The 20,823-nt window shown below is 41.1% G+C and overlaps 1 long non-coding RNA gene across 1 annotated transcript in view; it reads left to right on the top strand.

Annotated features, from left to right (window-relative positions):
- Positions 1 to 20,823, top strand: part of LOC108800492 — a 48,757-nt gene that overhangs the window by 27,573 nt on the left and 361 nt on the right. Inside the window, exon 2 of the long non-coding RNA XR_001942104.1 lies at positions 20,147 to 20,191. This is a non-coding gene — a long non-coding RNA (uncharacterized LOC108800492). The remainder of the gene's footprint in view (positions 1 to 20,146; positions 20,192 to 20,823) is intronic.

The raw sequence follows: 20,823 nt of genomic DNA, 5'->3' as shown, positions 1-20,823 counted from the left end.
TTATCTTTCAATGAGGAAGACAGGTGCATACCGATAGGCGAAATCTCACAAGGTAATGGAGTTCTATATGAATTTTCAGGTACATTAAGAGTAACAGGAACAGAAGTAACATTAGAGACAGGAGAAGAAACAACATTAACTGTATTTTCATCTATGGACGGAGCCCATACCATTGTGGCCGGTGAAGAAACAGTAAATATATCCGCAATTCTGGAGAGGGAAGCGATTAAATTAGATAAAACAGCTTGTTGATTCAACTCACCCCCCCGAACTGACACCGGATGTATGCTGTTGTGTATCTGCACCAACCACTGGAATTGGCTGTGTAACATTTGATTGTAGCTGTAGTGAGTTTGGGGCTGTTGGAGGATGCAGTGCTGGAAAGCCCCCTGCGGTGACCTCTTGTAAATCAGCTGCTGTTATGAAGGCGTAAATGTTCTGTAGTGGGTAGCGGCTGGCAGCTGATCCCCCCCCCCTCTCATCTCTCCTCTGTCACGGGCCTCGTCTCCCTGGCCACCTCCTCGTTAGGCTGCGTTTGTGTGTATGTGGTACATATTCGTTGCCATGGGGTTGCTCGTTGCCTAGGGGGTGCTTGTTGCCTAGGGGAAGAATGTCCCTTCTGCAAAAATGGCCGCCGGCATCTGCGCACGCGCCTACCTTTTCTCTCTCTCTCTTTTCTCTCTCTCTCTCTCTCTTCTCTCGCTCTCTCTCTCTTCCCTCTCTCTTTTCTTTTCATTCACAAGTAGCCTAGAAAGATTGGGTCATCATTTGCGAAATGATGAGGGAATTTGTCACAGACTGTCTGTGTGTTGCATATAACAGCCAATCAGAATTTTCTAGAACAATTTGGGGAAAAAGGATTGGGATGATTTGACTGGCTGATGTGAAATCTCATAGTCTATCTTGAAAGTCTTTCAGAAGTGATGCTCGCTGATTTTTAGGAGGAAAGATAGCTTTGGATAATGCACACTGTGCTACACAATAATTAAATAATACATATTTGGCAGTAGACATGTGCACTGCCCAAAAATTTGTTTAGTTTCGTTTTAAATTCAGATTTGTGTTATTTCGTTTTTCGGGATTCGGGTGTGAAAGTCAATTCGGATTCGGAATTCGGATTCGGACGAAATTCGGTACTGGTAGTTCGAACGTTCGTTTTGTTTTCTGTTCTTATTCGTTTCTTGTTCGTTTCTTATTCGTTTCTTATTCGTTCGTTCGCAGCAAAGTGACATTTGAGGGGGAAAAAATATGTTTCTCCTTCTCTAATGTCACTTTGCTCCAACGAACGAAACGAATAAGAAACGAATAAGAACAGAAAACAAAACGAACGTTCGAACTACCGCTACCTAATTTAAAATGGAAATTCGGATTCGTTTGCATTCGTTATGTCTGTAATTCGGAATTCGGATACATCCGAATGTCCGAAAATTCGGCCGAATTTCGATTCGGAACAAAACGAATCACACATGTCTATTTGGCAGCTTTAGGAAAGCCTGGATCCTCTGGTTGTCAAGGAACTACAAGTCAAAGCATGTCTGCCAGCAAGGCAGGCATGCTGATACTTTGTTTTACTGTATTATACTGTGTGTGTGTATATATATATATATACATATAAAGGTATATATATATATAAGGCGTCCACAAGGTTTAGGAGTGTGTCTATGGGAATGTTTGACCATTCTTACAGAAGCGCATTTGTGAGCTCAGGTACTGATGATAGACGAGAAGGCCGCGCTCGCAGTCTCCACTCTAATTCATCCCAAAGGTGTTCTATCGGGTTGAGGTCAGGACTCTGCGCAGGCCAGTCAACTTCCTTCACCCCAAATTTGCTAATCCATGTCTTTATGGACCTTGCTTTCTGCACTGGAGTGCAAGTCATGTTGGAACAGGAAGGGGCCATCACCAAACTGTTCCCACAAAGTTGGGAGCATGAAATTGTCCAAAATGTCTTGGTATGCTGATGCCTTAGGAGTTCCCTTCACTGGAACTTAGGGGCCAAGCCCAACCCCTGATAAACAACCCCACACCATAATCCCCCCTCCACCAAATTTTACACTTGGCACAATGCAGTCAGGCAAGTACCGTTCTCCTGGCAACCGCCAAACCCAGACATGTAAATCGGATTGCCAGACAGAGAAGCGTGATTCGTCACTCCAGAGAACACGTCTCCACTTCTCTAGAGTCCAGTGGCGGTGTGCTTTACACCACTGCATCCGACGCTTTGCATTGCACTTGGTGATGTAAGGCTTGGATGCAGCTGCTCAGCCATGGAAACCCATTCCATGAAGCTCTTTCTGCACTGTTGTTGTGCCAATCTGAAGGCCACACAAAGTTTGGAGGTCTGTAGCTATTGACTCTGCAGACAGTTGGCGACTTCTGTGCACTGCGTGCTTCAGCATGCGCTGACCCCGCTCTGTGATTTTACATGGCCTACCACTTTGTGGCTGAGTTGCTGTTGTTCCCAGTTGCTTCCACTTTGTTGACCGTAGAATATTTAGTAGCAATGAAATTTCATGGAACATGAATCCATTGGAGGGGTGTCCCAATACCTTTGGCAATATAGTATATATATAGATATATATATCTATAGATAAATATATATCTATAGATATATATATGTGATTTTATAAGACTGAGCAATTACAGTGCCCCTCCTGAGACCTTCCTCACCTCCCTTGGGACCCTCTGCACCCCCCTTGAGACCCTTTGCACTGCCTTGAGACCCTTTACACCCCTCTTGAGAACCTCTGCACCCCTCCTGAGACCTTCCACACCCCTCCTGAGACTCTCTGCACCCCTCCTGAGACCCTCTGCTCCTATGCTGAGACCTTCCGCACCCCTCCTGAAACCTTCGGCACTCCTCCTGAGACCTTCCGCACCCCTCCTGAAACCCCCTGCACCCCTCCTGAGACCTTCCGCACCCCTCCTGGGACTTTCCGCACCCCTCCTGAGACCTTCCATAGCCCTCCTGGGACCTTTCGCACCCCTCCTGAGACCTTCCTTAGCCCTCCTGATATCTTCTGCACCCCCCTGGGACCTTCCGCACCCCTCCTGGGACCTTCCGCACCCCACCTGAGACCTTCCGCACCCCTCCTGAAACCCCCTGCACCCCTCCTGAGACTTTCCACATCCCTCCTGGGACTTTCCGTACCTCTCCTGATACCTTCCGCACCCCTCCTGAGACCTGTCATAGCCCTCCTGGGACCTTCCGCACCCCTCCTGAGACCTTCTGCACCCCTCCTGAGGCCTGCCGTAGCCCTCCTGGGACCTTCCACACCCCTCCTGGGACCTTCTGTACCCCTCCTGAGACCTTCTGCACCCTCCTGAGACCTTCCGCATCCCCTCCTGAGACCTTCCGCACCCCTCCTGAGACCTCCCATAGCCCTCCTGGGACCTTCCACCCCCCTCCTGGGACCTTCTGCACACCTCCTGAAACCTTCCGCACCCCTCCTGAGACCCTCTGCACCCCTCCTGAGAGCTCCCATAGCCCTCCTGGGACCTTTTGCACACCTCCTGAAACCTTCCGCACCCCTCCTGAGACCCTCTGCACCCCTCCTGAGACCCACTGCACCGCTCCTGAGACCTTCCGCAGCCCTCCCGGGACCTTCCGTAGCCCTCCCGGGACCTTCTGTAGCCCTCCTGGGACCTTCCGTACCCCTCATGAGACCTTCTGTACCCCTCCTGAGACCTTCCGTAGCCCTCCTGGGACCTTCCGCACCCCTCCTGGGACTTTCCGCACCCCTTCTGAGACCCTCTGCAGCCCTCCTGAGACCTTCTTTACCCCTCCTGAGACCTTCTGCACCCCTCCTGAAACCTTCTGCACCCTTCCTGAGACCCTCTGCACCTCTCCTGAGACCCTGTGCTCCCATGTGCTCCCATGCTGAGACCTTCTGCACCCCTCCGGAGACCTGCTGCACCCCTCCTGACACCCTCGTCACCCCTCCTGAGACCTTCCGCAACACTCCTGAGACCCTGTGCTCCCATGCTGAGACCCTGTGCTCCCATGCTGAGACCTTTCACACCTCTCATGAGATTTTCTGCACCCCTCCTGAGACCCTCTGCCCGAGACATCAGGCCGGCACCCCGGAACAGGGTGGAAGCACAGAGTATGTAGAACATTCATATAGTATTATTCTGCATTGATGTATACTGTATTGCTGTGATTTGTAGTTCTCAATAGCTGATGGTATTGTTCTGCATTGCTATATAATGTATTCCTGGAAATAATTGTCCTCTATAGCTGATAGTATTCTGCATTGCTGTATAATTTAATTTGTATGTTTTATTGTTTTATTTTTTCTACAAATCTGTCTTTAACACTCAAACTTGGCAATTTTTATGGGTTTTTTTTTTGGTGGGGTCAAGTAGCTGGTCTTGCCTAGGGCGCAAATTAGACTAGCACCGGCCCTGCCTGTCACCCGTACACAAGACTCAAAAACCGGACTGCCCGGGTGAATCCCTGACAGGTGGCAACCCTATATATACTAAATGTATGATTTAAAGCATTGTGTTAAAACTCAAAACTACTCAGATAATAAAACTACATGCTGCATTCATCCTTCCAGAAGACTTTTTTTTAAAACACACCGGGAGTTTCAGGCTCTCCATATTCTTCATACTTTATTTTCGTGACCCCGCTCCTCCTGGGCCTGATGACATCACCAACTCCTACCTACGCGTTGCGTCATACGACTTACATACAATGATTTTAATGTATAATGAATAACATTGTCACCGTATTACAGGAAGTGAAAAATCATATCTACTGGCAGGATCAGCAGTTAAAAAACAACCTTGTTGCTTAGAAAAAAATGACTGCTGGGTTAATGTTATTGAGAGACAGCAGCATACAGTATATGTGATTTTTGCTTTTGCCTATAGATTCAGTTTAAGTGATCAAGAGGCAGTTTAATCTTAAAAAGGCTTTAGATATGGCCCCTAATCTCTCCTAAATAGACTCTGTCACTGGGGGAAAGGGTGGTAAACTGCTACAGGTATGAAATGCAGTCACACATCAGTAGCAGTCACGGTCTCTATGAGAAAATCTCCAACAGATTATCGTATGACATTTCATTCATGTGTCAGCTTCAGCAACCCTGTGTATAGAAAATCTGCCAAAGAAAAGACTTTTCACATATGAGGATGAGGATGAAAATTACTAGGGCTGTGAAAATTAAAGATTAATTTGTCGATTAATCGTTAAACATTTTGATCGATTAAAATTATTTTCGACGTCACCTGGAGTCCGGTGACGTCGATGTCCGTGACGGCTAACAAAGGGAAGGGGGAGGAGTCCGGTGACGTCGATGTCCGTGATGTCACCGGGCTCCTCCCCCCTGCGTTAGCCGACGCAGCCACTAGGGCCGGTGAGTTTGCCCAAGAAACTTTCTGCACGAGCGCCAGCCAAGGCATTGGCCTATACACATACAGAACAGCAATGAAGTAATAAAATGAACTAGGATCACACTAATCCAGCACGTTATTATTCTGAGTTGCCCCACTCAAGCGGCGGCCATATTGAGTGGGGCACGTGAGATTAATAACATGCTGAATTAGTGTGATCCTAGTTCATTTTATTACTTCATTGTTGTGCTGTATGTGTATAGGGCAATGTAGTTGGATCTGTATGTGCGTTATAATTAATCGAAATGGATCGATTAAAAAAAATTAGATTAATTGAACACAAAACTTTTAATCATTACCAGCCCTAAAAATTACCTTTTTTTCTTCATGGTGATCATGGTAAATGGCCAAACTGAATAATGTGTGTTATTCCCAGGCTTCCAGGGAATCACCACTTTTAAACTGGGTAAATAGGAATTGAGATCTGGCCAATCAGCTGCAAGCACTGTTCAGGTAATCTGCCAGTGGTGAGCGCCCCTGTCAGAATACAAAGGACACAGTGACAGATTTATTCATTCACTGCTTGTTTGTGATGGAGGAATCTGTCAGAATTTTTTCATTCAGCCTCACAGGCTAAGCAAAAAAGATCCATCACTCTCATTGAATTTATGTCAGAAGTTTCAAACTAAGATGCATGTAATTCATGTGTGACTCATGTGTGATATACCCATTTTGATTTTCTTCTGCCTGTGGCTATGTTGTTGTAGTGTTAGTATGCAGTTGATGAATAAACCAGGATTGGACCCCTCAGGCTAAAATTATGATTAAAACTACTACTCAACATGGGCTAAAGTAGTTTGTAATATAGTAATAAATAAATAAATATAGGAAGTTAGACCTTTTTGGCAGAGCTAAAATTGGATCATTCAGGATTACATTCTCTGAATCTGCACTTAACAAGGTTTTCATATGACCTGGAAGTTGTTGTTTTTTTCTTTCCTTCCACAAACCTTCCATTTTATTGTAAAATGTGTCCATTTATTTTGCCATCTGTATAACAATGGAAACTTTCTCTTTGTTAAAGTCTGATGCAACAGTAGCTCTTGAGCATCTCTGCCAGCACCTCTCCAGGATGCTTACTTGCCATTGCTGCCAAATGCATCCTGATTGTAGTAGCCTCCACGTCTTTCATGTTCTACCAAGACCTTCTTTCTCATATTTTTTAATTAACATTTTGTGTACAGAACATTTATTAAAATAAACACTGTAGGCGTTTTTCATTTTATTTGCACATAATAAAAAAGGCCACATCTGAATGAGGTTTTTCTCAGCAGGTCCAATTTCCTTTACAGCACACCTTGTGATATGTATACTCTAAAGTTTATTATAATATATGTAAACTATTCATTAAAATCTCATATTAGCTTTAACATGCTAATGTATTCAAACAAAAGTGATTATTTCCCTTTCATGAAAAAATCTGCATGAGAAGGCCACAGGAAAACCAACACTTTGGGAGGGTCGATCTTCTAGGTTCTCACAGTTCCCCTTGGGTCCTTTTGCTGACCTCCACATAATTACAGGACACAGTAAAAGGAATAAGGATCAGGGCTACCATGGGTTTATGGTGATTCCTGCATATTACAGGTTTGTTTATCCTGCAAAATAATATGAGAATTTGCCTGTGAAGGTTCTCATTAATCCAGGTCATGGTATATCTGTAGAAAAATTATCAAAGCAACTACACTTGCTGTATTTTTCTTTTGCTGGTCATCACACTAACTTTCTCAATTCAGAACCTGATTTATTTTTTACAGATATAATATGATAAATTGCCTGTTTGTAATGATGAGGCATTTATTTTGTCATCTGTATACAATGGAAACTTTCTCTTTGTTAAAGTCTGATGCAACAGCAGTAGCGTTTGAGCATTTCTGCCAGCACCTCTCCAGGATGCTTACTTGCGATTGCTGCCAAATGCATCCTGATTGTAGTAGCCTCCACAACTTTCATGTTCTACCAAGACCTTCTTCCTCATCTTTTTCATTAGCATTTTGTGTACAGCTTTTTTGTATACCTAGAGATTGTCTATAGTTTTTTTTCTATCAGCCTATGGTCAGATGGAAAAAGTGCAACAGATTCCACTATCTACGCTAAACTGTGTGGATGAAGCAATCTCCCACTGGGCCAAGCCTCAGTATCTTGTTAGTCAGTCCTGCTGGCTGTCAAAATACATGAACAATCTGATTGGATGCAGGCATTGTTCAGGTATTTTAAGAGGCAACCGGGCCGACTAGCAAGATACTGAAGCGTGGCCCAACGGGAGATTCTTCCATCGACACAGTTAAGCGTAGATGGAGGAATCTGTTGCACTTTTTTCATCTGACCACAGGCTGATAGAAAAAAATCTATAGAAAATCTATAGGTGCATGGTCAGCTTAAGTTTCTATGCAGTGCAATATTTTGTTATATTGTATTAAAGTGTAGTCTCTTTATTGGGGTTTTCAAATTAATTTTATTCCACAAACACATAGAGGGTTATTCACAAAGCTGTCGAAGGGCTCAGGCGGTCGAAGCTAGCCAAAGGATCAGCCGGAGCTACGGCTGATCCTTCGGCTAGCTTTGTGAATAACCCCCATATTATATATTGTCTGCTGTGTACACTTGTTGCTGACACTGGCAAAGCTGCCCTTTATTTGCAGTATGTCACCGCATACTTGTGCAGTAAAGTAGTGTGCACCATAGATACATATATACACCCGTATACTTACACTCACATAGACAGTCCTAGGTAAGTACAGAGTCACTTACCTCTCTGGGCAGATAATTTACTGACATGGCTGGCTCTCCTGGCTGCAGCCTCTTCAGCTTCAGTGTGGGTCGTTCAGGGCTGGGAACATCATAGCAATTACCACATCCAGTCCTACTGATATAATTAAGCACTTGGCTGGTGGGAATTGGAATAGTGGTGTGCAATGCTGATCATGGCTGTGTAAAGAATGCAGGGTAGTATGTTGTACATCAGAACTATCCATATCATTTTCTTTATTATATTGTATAGTATTCAATACAAATGTTCTGCACAGTAAAAAAAAACAAAAAAACAGAAATTAATTTAGGTTGAATCAAAAAGGAAAGTGCAAAGACAAATGGTGTAGCCTCATGTATAAAGTTGTTAGCATTCAATAACATTTTACACAACAAAAAATATATAAAAAGCCATGATGTGCAGAAGGATGAGATGGGAGGGAGCAAAAATAAAAAGTAATGATGTCTTTAATCTTTGCCCTTAATCTTGGCAAGCACTGCTTGTTTTCTTAACTGTTGCCAAAAGATCTGATTGGATGTTTCATCATCATGAAATATTTTTGGTGTTTAGGTGTGTTACTATAGCCAATATATCTGGGACGTGCGGTAAGGGCTTTTTCTCCATTCATACCGGCTTCTATCAGGTTACACAGCAGGGAAAGCCTCCCCGCTATGTAAGGAATGCCTCACCTAGCACAGACCTTACTGCATGTCACTGCAATATAATGATTTTTAATAAGCACATATTGAAAACCCACAATTACCTACCATCTGGGTTAATTCTAAGTTTGAGAAAGAAGCTGAGCTTCCTGCATTCAAATGCTAATTAACTTGTCTAAGCCTTCATTGACATACAGTGTTTGCGTTTTCCGAGTGGAAGACCGCACAGCACGCAAATGCTAAAATCTTTAAACTGCACGGATTCCGCTCATTTGTGGCTATTATGATAGCCGCAAACGTGCGGAATCCATCCCTGAAATCGCGCTTGTACTATTTTGTGGGATGCACGGCTTTGTACCGCATGGCCGCCGCAAAAGTCTGAACAATGCACATTTAAGTGCATTGTTTTTTGTGTTTAGAGAGGTTCCACGCATATTCGTACACCTGAATACGTGTGGACAACCGCTCCTGTGTGAATGGAGCCTCGCTGTTCGAAAAGGACGGTGAAATAGGAAGTGATGTTGGTAAGAAATTGGGGAGGGAGGAAATAAGATCACCAGCCATATGTTGGGGACACTCTGTGCTCTGTGTGTTGCTTCTGATAGGAACACAGTCTCAGGAACTAAACATAGGTAGAAAGAGAAGAGGACAGAAGAAGAGAGCCCATAGGGTATTGTAATTTGCTTAATTGTGGTCGAATGGCAAAAAAAGAAGTGGTAGAAATGGTGAACTTGCATTGGCCAGGTTGCTAGTGACCGAATGGTTGTGACTTCAGCCCGTGCGACTGAATGCCTGTGGAGAATAAGACAGTTTTCATGCAATGGAAGGTCGCTTTCAATGTTCACAGGGCCTGGCCTAGGTATTGCCAAGGTGACATAAGTTAGATGCACTTAATGTGAAACAAGATCTCGTTTAACTATTGGGTTATTCAAAAAAGGGTGAAGCTATGTTGTCCTAGATTGTTCACTTCTCCTGCCTTCTCCAAGCTCTTCCCCCTTTCGTAAAAAAACTGAAGGTATTTATTTAACACCAAAAAAACAAGTTTCGTGACCACCAGTCATTTCTCTGTATAAGGTACTTGTACAGTATTTTTAAATAGATAATATGAAAAAATATAATAACAGAAGAAATAAGGGGGAGGGGGGCAAACATAATAATAGAACAGAAACAAAACTCAATATCTTCATATTTGTACAACATAAAACAAACATATAATCAATTTAAAATGAATATATCTGATTAATTTAAGAACATAAGTTCCTTTTGTGTATACGGTATTAGTGTTAGAAATATAGGGGTCTATTCACTAAGCTGCCGAGGGCAGCCAAGTGAACAACTGAACCCAAGTGAAGTGAGCCGACCACTGTTTGGCTATTCACTTCAGGCTTGTACGGCTGATTTCAGCTGTATATCGGCTGAAATCAGCAGTACATCGGCTTGCTTCGGGTCGGCTGAACATGCTCTGCATGTTCGGCCGACCTGAAGTGCAGTAAACCGAACCTCCGGCAGGCTACTCGCTGCTGTTCAGCCTATTCTCATAGATGCCGAACAGCAGCGAGTGAATAGCCGAATGCCGCCGAGCGGCTTTCGGCTCGGCAGTCCTGCTCGATACCTCTGTGGTATCAAGCAGAATAGAAAAATAGTTTTAAAAAGTAGAAAAAAAAGAATAGAACATTATTGGGCGGAGCTGGCAGGGACAGCTAGCTCCGCCCACCTGTTTTCGATTGGCCGGACGGTTCTGCTGCCGTCAAAATAAAATTTAAAAAAAACTCTCCCGGAAATTTTAACTCTGCTCGATCGAGCAGAGTAAACCTTTCCCTGCTTTGTTGTCTTGTTTTTTTTTTTCTTCTGATATCGGAGCCGTTGGCTGCCATCAGAACAACACAAAAAAAATAATCATAGGAATGCATAGCTACATTCCTATTGGCTATTTCAATTTGCAATAGCAAACTAGCTATTGCACCCTCCCTCTGCTGCTGTCAATCACTAGAGGGGACCTGATGGAGAACTGCAGGTCCCCTCTGCTGATTGACAGCAGCAGTGGGTGGGTGCAATTGCTAGTTTGCTAATGGCTATTGCAAATTGAAATAGCCAATAGAAATGTAGCTATGCAGTCCTATGCTTACTTTTTTATTTTTTATTTCTGATGGCAGCCAACGCCTCCGATGTAAAAAAAAAGACAACAGAGCAGGGAAAGTTTTACTCTGCTCGATCGAGCAGACTTAAACTTTCCGGTAGAAAGTAACTCTCTCCTGGGCGGCCCGGGAGCAGCAATCTAATAGTGGGAGACTCCCGGAGCGTTCGGGAGAGTTGGGCTATCTGGAGATCAGTGTCCCTGGTTATCTGGTAACCAGGGATGCTGATCTGCATGTGCAAGTGTCCGGAGCCAGCCGTGAGATGACGACTGGCTCCGCCCAGCAGTCCGTAGCAGGCTGTTGGCCGGCCAATGGCCGGCCTTTCGGCCAGCTTCGCCTTTCACCTCGGCTCAGTCGAGCCGATGCATATGCCTTCGGCTCAACTGAGCCGCTCAGCCGACTTCGGTAGCTATACGGGCTATAGTGAATAGCCGGAACAGCAGGGGTCCTGGGGCCGAAGCTAGCCAAAGGATCAGCCGAAGCTACGGCTAGATCCTTCGGCAGCTTAGTGACTAGACCCCATAGTACAGTTAGTAAGGATATATTAAAAACAGTTGTTTTAAATATATCCATTAACAGCTAAACTGTAATTCAAATACTAACACCGTATACAGAAAAGTCACCTATGTTTTAAATGGATCAGATATATTAATTAAAGCTATAAAAAGGAGCACACCTTATTTGTGTAACTGCCTATACTTCTTTGATGATTGATGATTGCAGAGACAAATATTAGCAAAAGCAAAACACTAGGACACGAGTCAGTGTGCGTGGAACTACGTCATGTGTTTAATGATGCCACTGAATTGAAATGGTATAAAAGAGGAACTGATGTGTGCATTTTATCCCACTGAGTACAACTCAACAATCAGCACAATGAAGGTCATTCTACTTTTTGCGCTGTTTGGTCTTAACTTCTGTCAGGGTATGTACTATTAATCTATGAGCAAGATCTATATTATATTGCTAGAAACATGTGATAACTTTTTGGATGTCTTCAGGTAGTATTAAACTGTGTCTGTTATGTCATTGTTGTATTATAGATATTGACAATACAAAATGTCCAAGTCGAGCTCCCTATGCTGATGACAAAGATTGTCTGACACAAGCACTGAAGGTAAAGTATTGAATAACATGAAAATAAACAATTACATTTTCTTAGTTTTAATTTACTTTTCTTATTTGTTTAATTTGTCATTAAGGTAGGACAGAGCCTATTATTTTTAAAATAGTTCAATAGGAGTCTGAGTAATGCTTTGTGCGGGTAAGTGACATCCAGTACAACTGCTCAAACACTGAATAATGCTTTTATGTCACCTCTAGTCTTATTATAACATTTTATATAAAAGGTATTATAGGGTCCTGATATCCTATGATCTAGAATGGTTCTTGGTTACATATATTGTTTAATTTTGTTAGAAAGTATTACATATCCCATTTTTGCCATCTACAGATATATTGTATCTTTTATTTTACATATAAAAGTAATATTGTACTGAATTATGTTTATACAAAGTCCTTTTACAAGGTTACTTTACTAAAGAAAAAAGGCTGTTTACTTAATAAAGTAGAAAAGTTTTGTTCATGTTCAATACCCATTCATGTGCTAAGGAAATGTAAAAACATAAAAATACAGGATTGTTACTTGCAATGAATGGATGATTGAAGTGAACACAGTTTCTGGAGCATTTCTGGAGCAGTTGCCCATGGCAACCAATCGGCTTCTATCTTCAGTTTGTTCAGTTAAGATCTGAAAATGAAAGAGAGAAGCTGATTGGTTGCTGTGCATAACTGCTCCAGATTTTGTCTGCTCCAGTTTTGATAAATTCCCCCCAGTGTCTTTTTTTATTCTAAGCTAAGGGAATATTCACTTCACAAGTAAACTGCCTTTATTCCTTTACTAAACCGACCTCATTTGTTTCATATGCGCTTCTTGCCAAACAAACTGTAATTACTCTGTACTGTTATAATGCATGCCTTCAATAATACTGATATACATATTTATCTCTAACGTGTCATTTCCTTTTTAGCAATCTGCAGAATTTGTGTACCGTCTTGGCAAACTCTTCTGTGAATACTCTAAATTATCGGTAAATTTTATTGTAACAAGGTGTTAAAATAAACGGAATAAATTGTTGAAATCACTTTATCACAATTTATAAAGAAACACTATTCAAGGTAATGTCTGTGGAGGTTCTCGTTTATCCAGGTCATGGTGTACCTGCTAGTAGTTCAACTCCATTTAAAGGTGACTAACTTCTACTAGGTATGTCAAAATTAAATTACTATTCTCAGACACGATGCAGTGTCTGCAAAATAGCAGAGAACACTAAGGGAAGATAACAAATGAAGCCAGTAAGTGGTGTTATCTCTTTGATATTACTACTTTTAATGATTTATCATTTCCACCATTCTCAGCTCATTTGGAATTATCCTCATAACTACAGTAGAGTAAACTAAACTAGTTTAAAATAAAAGCACATTAATAAAGATATATGTAAATAAGGATACAATGTTTCAAAATCTGTCATATAAATTCTTTGTAATCCCTGTAATTTGTTTTGTTTTTACCTTTTGTTTTACTTTTTTCTTTGCCGTCTGTGTCCTGTTGCAGAGATTTCCCTTTTACTTTTATTTCCTACTCTGGAAATGCAACAAGAAGTGAGATGAAATCTCTAAAATAAACAGTTGTCACTGGATCAGTTATCCCTAGTGGGGGATTTCCCCTGAACTCTTTTTCTGGTGACATCTGTAAAATTTAGCATTTGTCATCACATTTGTTTGTCCTAATAAAACATGACAGGGTCATCAGGACAAATAATAATGGTGATAAATACAGCAATAAAAACACGACAGGGATTCTAATCCTTCTCTATTCTTCCCAAAATGAAGAAAAAAAGAGTTTTGGCTATACTTAATTTAGGCATCATTTGACTTGCTTATATTACCACCACCTACAAGTGTGTATACTACTTATGCTTTATGAACTACTTACAAAAATGTTTTCTTAAATATGCTGATTTTCTACTAAAAATGTTTGGTTTATTACATGATAAAAAGCTACACTATTGTGTGTTATGTTAACAAGCAAAAGGACCCCTAGACCCCTTTCCATCATGAAATATTTTGGCGTCTGGGCCGGTCTCTCTTTAAACTCTCATTTGCCATGACGCTATTGGCTAGTGGTCTTGCTATTAAACATACTGGCAGATGGATGCACAAAAGCCAAATGTCCCCTATCTAATGCCATTCCTCAAAGTAATATTAATTTGATGAGAAGGCTACGAGAGATTTTGCTTTTTTATAAGCAGTTTGTATGAGAAAATCTATTGTTACATTAACAATCTTGTAAAATAATCATTTGCATATGAGTAATGACAATATTTATTTGCACTTTTCCTTCAGTAAGTTTAACTCTGTTATTTTTTTTTATTTTTTTTAGAAATCTGAGAACTATGAGAATTATAAAGCTGCAGCAATAGCATGTATGCAAACACTGGTATAGAATACTCATTTTAAGATGTTTTTTTTATAGACTAGGTTTTCAAGAATAGATTTTTTTCCTCTTTTATGACCAATGTGAGAAATGTTTGTTTACAAAAACAAGTATTTATTAAAGTCTATTTAGGAAAAATAAAATGTGTAAATCTGTGTTATATTTAATTAGTGTAAGTACCTGAGTAAGACTTACTTGACTTTGGGTATTTTTGTATCTTTGAAGGTGGGGTACTATACGAAGGTGGCTATAACGAGGGCATTGTTTGTGGCTTGGCGTAGTATAGCCTTTAGGTGGATTTCAGCACCGCCTCCCACAGTGGAGGAGTGGAAGAAAGAATTAGATAAAGTGGTTGGATTTGAGGGAATCATGTTTAAACATAGAGGCAACATGGATAAATATGGTAAAATGTGGGATAAGTGGATTGAATATATTAAAGGAGTTTATTTATAATGTCTGTTTTATTTGTTATTGGTACTTTGTGAAGAAATGTAATTTAGGTAATAGGGTACGATGAGAAATTGGTTATTGGTGTTGTTGTTTTTTTTATTGTATTAGTGTTTGTTTTTGTATTGTTGTTTTAATTGTGTTTATGGAGGTATAAGTGTTATTATGTATTCTATTAGCAAAAAAAAAAAGTATTAACGTTAAAAAAAGTCTAGAAATAAAATGTGTAAATCTATTTTATATTTAATTAGTGTAAGTACCTGAGTTAGACTTACTTGACTCTTATATAATCCTCTGAATGGAAGAACTTATGTGGAAGAGACAGGTGCAGCAGTAGGTGGCATTCATATGTGCTGTAAGAACAAGAGTGCTGATAAGGGGCATACTGACAGAAGGAGAAAACAGAGGAATTATCTCATCAACCTTCCGCTGCTCTCTGTTCAATTAGAAAAAATAACCCTTGCAGTGCGGCCACCCCTGCACTGCAAGGGTTAACTTCTAGATCTAGGAGCGTAAAAAAAACAAATCATCATGTCTAATACAGATATAAGAGTTCTTCTTTAGCTAGAGAAAGGCAGGTAACCAATTTGGCTCTGATGCCTTGGTAGCTGTGTACATCTCAGAACTGGATGAATACAAATACTATACTTTGGTAGTTAAAACAGCTCCTACATATGCTTATGTAGCTGTTTGCATTGTGTTCAGCTTTATGATTTACAGTCCCAGAATGAAGGTGAACTGCACTCAGGAAATTGTAGTTGGTGCTATTAGTAACAAGATGTGTTGATGTAGCCTCATGTAAAAATGAATCTGTTGCTTACAATGAAACATTGTTTACTTGCTACAACAAAACTTTGAGTGCTGCAAACTGTGGACAATCATGATGATAATAATAATAATAATAACAACCTCTAATCTTATTGCAGGAGTGTCTAGGCTGCAAAGCTGATGACATTTTTGGTCCCGGTAAAACCTTTGTAAGTCTCTCTCCACCTACCTATATATATATATATTTTTTTAAATATTTGATATAATGTATACAATGTTTTTCAGTTTATGAGCTGCATTCTAATATGACAAGTGGTAGACAAACACATTGACTGGGTCTGTTTCAATGAAGCAGTAAAGAAAGTTCACTTGAAGCGGTGTTCGCTATAATCATCCAATCACGCACAAAGCAAAATATTTTTGATATGCTCCTTCTCATGTTTAGTATTCAAAATGAGCATTCACTTTCATGTCACTTTCAATGATCAATGAAGATGCACAAATTGCAGTAATCAAGCAATCACATTTTACCTTTCACCGATTCACAACATTCAGTGTGATTACTTTTAAATAAACATAATGGCAACTTTTTTTTTTTTAAAGATTGGCATCACTTTTGATAAGTGACAAAGCGTTGTGGTTAGGTTATGTTATATCATGTAATGTAATGTACTGTAATTGTATATGCACCTAACATTGAAGCTAATCAGGTAATTATGCCAATATATAGAGAAAAAAAAAGGATCCAACACTTGCAACATAAATGAGCACACACACACTCACAAACACATGCACTTCTTTTAAAAATAAAAATATTTTATCTATTTTATATTTACAAAACTATCAGGGTTATTCGCAAAAGGGTGAAGGGTTTGGAGAAGGCAGGAGAAGTGAACAATCTAAGGCAACATAGATGAACCAGAAAGTGAGCTGAATTGGAGAATTTTTCCAGATCAGCTGTTAGATTGTTCACTTCTCCTGCCTTCTCCAAACTCTTCACTCTTTTTTGAATAGCCCTGTATGTTTTTTCAATTGTATGGTCATTTGTAATATGTAAAGCTACACCTATAAATAAAATATTTGACATGCACACAATCCTGTTGCATTTTGTTCATAGGAAGACATTTCCACAGAGATTGCAGAAGCTGCAAATGAAGTTACTCTAACTGTGTATAACTTTCTGGTAAGTTTGCTGTTCACCAGCTTTAGTTCTGTCTGTTAATATTAACTGGACAGAGATGCTGAGGCTAATTTACTAAAGGAGTTAAGAATGTTCACATAATGATTTGTGTCAATATTCACTTCAATTTCTGGATCCCCCTGCTCTCCAGGGCAGAGGCAGCGGGGGATACGACGAGCCAGGGTGGGGGAGGGGGCGGAGCCGTTGTGACAGAATGGACGAGCAGTGAGGGGAGAGAGAGGCGCCGGCTGTCAGATCCTGGCCGAGTGTCTCTCTCTCTCCTCACTGCTCTGCATTAGTTAGTGAAAGCGGCTCCGTCCTCCGCCCTCCCCCGCCGCCGGGTCCTTCACTTCTTCTCGGATCCCCGCTGGGGAGAGCAGCGGGGATCCAGAGAAGCAGCGGGAGGAGAGGACATGGCGATCTACCAGTGATCGCTACGCGATCGACTGGTAGATCGCGATCGACCTTGTGGGCACCCCTGGTCTATACAGTAAGAACTATTTATTCTTCAGGGTCATTTCTACAAAATAAAATGTAAGAATGGTAACATTCAGGACAATCCCCCAAAAAGTATTCCATATTTATAAATGATGTCAGCATAGCACATTTATGGGCATTTTTTAAAGTAGTAAATGTGGCATTCACCAGACCTCCAGCGGTGGTGAATAGCCTAATGCATTACTAATAGGAATATTCCTAGTAGTAAAGCATCATTAGTAGGGATGAGCTTTAAGTTGGGTCAGAACTTAACGGTCCAGACATCTACTCAGCGATATTTTATATATAATAGCGCTATCTCTAGTGCTAACAGATATGAAAGCTTCCTGCTATTAATGGCTGCTAAGCAAGCACCTGCCACATCCTTTGCAGTCACGGACGTCACCCGGCCTATTTACTTACGTGGCAGGGAATCCTGAGATAGTGGACATCTTTGGGGTTTTTATTTTTATTTTTTAATAAATAATTTGTCAAATATCTGGGTGTCTTCATTTACTGTTTTATCTTTATTTGTGAATGAGTAGGGGTTTTAAATACCCCTTACTCATTCACCAAGGGGGAGTGCCGGTATCTGGAGGTCCCTTTTATTTTTAAAGGGGGCTTCCATATTCCAATTAGCCCCCTCGTACAGACTCACCACTAGGTTAAAGTAGAAAAGGGGCTCTTCTCCTCATCGACATGGGGACAAGGTGCTTTGCTAGGGGGATACCTCCTGGCAAGGCACCCCACCCATGTTGAGGGCATGTGGATTAAGGAGAGAGAGGAGAGAGGCCATATTCTTTTTTTCACTTTTCTGCCCCGCTAAAAGGGTCTGGTAATAGATTTTGGGGCACCTCAATTATTCATGTGAGGTTCCTATTAGGTCCGGTATGGGACCCTATGTCTTTTTTTATTGGAAAGGCGGGGGTCCCCCTCATTTAGGATAAGAGTCTACTATAGATGAAAAGTATACCCAGGAACTATTTACAAACAGAAAGAAGCTGCTGGGACAATTTAATTTTTTTTCTTTGTAAATGTCAGTGTAAATTGTATAAATTGCAGAGATGCACCACTTCACAGGCAGGTTCAGGAAATCTTCTAAGACTGTAACTTAAAGGAATTGTGCATTTTTGCAGTTGACCTTAAGGCATTACATGCTTCCTGCCAGAGATGCATGGAGTATATAATCTGCTCAGAGGATAGGATCAGTGGCGTCACAAGGGGGGTGCGGCCCACACCCGGGTGTCACCATTGGAGGGGTGACACCAAAATGACAGTCATTTTGGTGTCAACCCATCTAAAAAGTCAGGCACTCGGTCATGGACCAAGAGCCCGACAAGAGAGAGGAGGGGACCCGGCGGCATACCTCATTCCGCCGGGTGAACGTCCCCTCCTCTCTTTGCCGGCGTCTATCACTAAGATGGCCGCTGGCAGGTGTCAATTAGATGGTCGCGCATGCACAATGATGTCATCGTGCATGTGCGTGGTGATGTTAGGCACATGCGCAATGACGTCATGACGGGGTGTCACCCGGTCTCCGCTCAGGGTGACACCTGGACGTGGGACGCCCCTGGGTATGATGGCTAGTGTGCTATAGTAGAAGCTATAATTTTTGTTATAGTAAAAGCTAATTGTTGATTTACTAAAGTAATAGAAACTCTTCAGTGAATATATGGAGCTGTTTTTGCTTCAACTGTCCACTCACATGCAATCAAAAATCCTTTTTTTAATTTCCCCTGCACATGATTGGTTATTGAATGTATGTAGTCTATATTCAATTAGAAAATCAAACTCCTCAGTTTGTCTTCCACTATAAAGAGAACCTGTCTCAAAACAAATAAAGGGATAAAGACTGATCATAAAGAGAGTCTTGTAGCTGACATACACTTGGAAAGAGTGACAAATGGGAGATTTGTGTATGAAGCCAATTGCAATATTATTGTCTCTAGTGGGGAATAGTTTTTGTGTTTTACTGTAATAATTTTTGTGAAAAATGTACAAATTATCTTTCTTTGGCTTTTGTTATTCTAGGTTGACACGGGACTGTATACACCGGCTGCACAGGCACTTTGTGCATTGGTAAGTTCAAAACTGTATATTGACAATTGAAGAATTTCGGTTTGTTAAATACCATAATATTTTCTAATGCAATGCTAAGTAAATTAGGCAAATGTATTATGCAATAAAACAAACAAAAAAAACACCATACGCTGTGCGCACCAAAAGGACCTTCCGACCAACAGCATGTCAGTCTATATCAGCTGTGGCTGAACGCGTTTTCGGGGGCCTCGCCCCCTTCCTTTAGAGCCAAACAGCCACTTAAAGCCGTCCAGGATAAAGGCTGCAGCATCCAATCAGCACATAGCTTCCTCTTTGCCATAGAGACTTGTAATTAGAAGAAGGAAAAATCTTTTGACCACCCACAAGCCTGAGTGTGTGTGCAGATCTATAGTCCAATTGGAAGGAGGAAAGTGATCATGTGACCCCCACACCCCATGCATGTATTCCCAATGCAGGAAAGCACTTCTACTAATAAAGACATTGCAGCCGCTAGTTTGGCCAATTGTGTACAGGGGGTGGAGCCAAAACAGCCAGCAATACTGAGACCTTTGGCAATGGTGGACCCAAATTTCTAAGTGTATTATGCAGGTAACATGAACTACTCCTTTTTATATACATTGGTGGTACATTGTATGTGTTACTATTACAAAAAAATGCATTTTACCTATGCATGCCTGTTTACTGTATTATATGAAGATTTACACCATCACATCATGTATTACTTTAATTACCCATACTTATGTACTAATCAGAAATAATATCTTTTAATAGGCAGGAGGCTTTTTGACATCAGACTGTGTGAAGAATGCCCTTGGGGTATGCATACAAAATATCATCTGTAAATGTAGAGTGGTAGAAATGCATATACTATGTCTAGTTTATTAACATAGGGATGTATGATTATGAAGGTTTGGATCTTATTAGTTGCTGTGGACCAGAATATGAACCTTTTTAATCCATTTGGATATTTGTCCAATACTAAACACAGCCTAAGAGTTATCATAGAAACTTTATAGATTTGTCACACAGCATGATTAATATTACAATGAATCTTCTTGCTATTTTAATCAAGCTGAACTCAGGGCAGATACAACAAACACTATTTAATCCAGTTATTCACTCAATAAAATTAATCAAATGGTTTTTACATCTAGCTAGTATAAATACCCAAATCTGTCCTCTGCCTCCTGCAGTACTCACCCTCGAAGAGAGGGCTGGGCACCAAGTTGAGTCAATCAGGGATCTTTTGCTTTGTCCAGTGCTGTCAATAATTTAAACAGGTTTGCAGAGAGACATGGCAGAGTGATGACAGCGGCAGATGGAGAATAGAAGGCTAGTGACCAAGCTGTATGGCTTAACTGCCCTTAATAGTGAGGTCGGATAGGGTTGCCTATATTCCAAAATTGCATGAATACCATTACAAATCCTTCAGCAGGTAATATATGTAT

The sequence above is a fragment of the Nanorana parkeri genome, unplaced genomic scaffold (assembly GCF_000935625.1).
Source record: "Nanorana parkeri isolate BGI_ZX_2015 unplaced genomic scaffold, ASM93562v1 scaffold2045, whole genome shotgun sequence".
Classification (NCBI taxonomy): domain Eukaryota; kingdom Metazoa; phylum Chordata; class Amphibia; order Anura; family Dicroglossidae; genus Nanorana; species Nanorana parkeri.
Note: the sequence above shows the minus strand (reverse complement) of the source record. Positions and strands in the feature narration are given on the sequence as shown.